The sequence below is a fragment of the Macaca thibetana genome, chromosome 4 (genome assembly GCF_024542745.1).
Source record: "Macaca thibetana thibetana isolate TM-01 chromosome 4, ASM2454274v1, whole genome shotgun sequence".
Lineage (NCBI taxonomy): Eukaryota > Metazoa > Chordata > Mammalia > Primates > Cercopithecidae > Macaca > Macaca thibetana.
The window spans coordinates 115,384,748-115,386,501 of NC_065581.1; positions in this window are offsets into that span (position 1 = coordinate 115,384,748).

A 1,754-nucleotide genomic window follows, 5' to 3' on the forward strand; every position below is an offset into this window, starting at 1 on the left:
TTCACAGTAAAGTAGTCTCCTGTATTCTCTGTTTCACTTACTGCAGTTTAGGTTACCCTCAGTCAACCTTGGTCCAAAACTATTAAGTTATGTGGCCTGGGAGTGGGTGGTGGTGGGTTGGGAGAAGGGAAAGCACTTTTATTACAGTATTTTGTTATAAGTGTTCTATTTTATTATGAGTTATTATTAATGTCTTATAGTGCCTAATTTATTAATAAAAATTAAACTATCATAGGTACGTATGTATAGAAAAACACATAGCATATGTAGGGTTTGGTACTATTCCTGGGTTCAGACATCAACTGGGGGTCTTGGAACGTATCTTCCTTATCCACGAGGACTACTGTATTTACCAGTCTCTGAAATCTGGTGATTTATACCATGGGAACATTCCTCCTGACCTTCTGATTAGTTCAAGGATGTGGGGCCCTGACTCTAGCTAAACCAATCATTGTCTTTCCCCAAGATTTTTCTGAACTGTAACTAGCAAGAAGCCAGCTCCTCTGTGGTGACAGAAGCTGTGAGAGTGAGGTTTGGAAGCTTTTTAGCTTTTGGTGAGGGAAAGGGGGCACATTTTCTGCTGGTCTGGAAAAGAGAAAGAGAGGAGGGTGGGAGAGAGAGGGAGAAACACCAGATAGCATTTCAGTCCCTGGTTCCAGTTGCCCTTGAGCCTGATTGCACCCTTGTCTTGTTTGCATTTTCCTTTTTCAGTTCTTTTTCTGATTTTATAGATACCCTTCGACTCTTCCGATAGATTTTCTTTTTGTCTGAACTTGTTAGAGTTGGATTATTTCTGGCACCCGAAACCAACAAGTGCATACAATTAACAAAAGTATAATTAGTCATATAATATAACTTGGATTATATTTATAACCCCAATTGTGGAGTACAGAAAATCACCAATATTACTTGACACAAAAAGTGATTGGCTTTGTGTGTCTGGCCCTGTGCAGGACAGAGGGAGGAGGGGAAAAAAGACAAATTGAAATTTTTGGTGCAGATCTTGAAATCATCTTGTTTGTTAAGGAGGCAAAACTTGTCTTCTTGGCTCTATGCAGAAACAGACAATAGGGGATTGTTTCAACCCTAGGTTATGACCATTTAAATTACAAGTCTATTCTCTCATTTATGAATGTGATGCTTCAGATAACAAATTTACATGAGTATAAAAGAGAACTATATTTTCTAACTTAATGAGCTAGAAAGGAATCTCTGCATTAACTTGGCAACTTGAAGATACCTGAGCTCTGCTAAAGAGAAAATGTCAGCAAATCTGTAGAGATTCTCTACAAGAATAATTACTCTTACATGGGTTTGTGCTCTTCACAGCCAATTCTATTTCAACAAATGTTTAACTATAGTGAGATTAGCAAGAGATACTGGGACAATATTCTAGAAATATTTGACCTAGTGGAATTTCATAATGACCTTCTTAATTAAAGTATAACCCACCTAAGTGAAAAGCTCCAACTTCAAATCTGGTCCTACCTGTATCCACAATGAAAGCGTGGAAAATTATATCTGCCTTTGGCAAATGTATGTTTCTACTGGGCTTAGAAATGGCCTGCCCAGGACAGTGTGCTAAGCTGGTGATGATGAAATCATTTCCAACTTTGGAGGCTGGTTATGGTGGCACGATCAGAAGGAAAGAGTTTTGAGGTTTACATCTAGAGTGACTATAAGATAATGAGATTAAATTTTTTTTTAGTCTCATTTAGACTAAATTTAGACTAATTTTTTTTCTTTAAGCAACA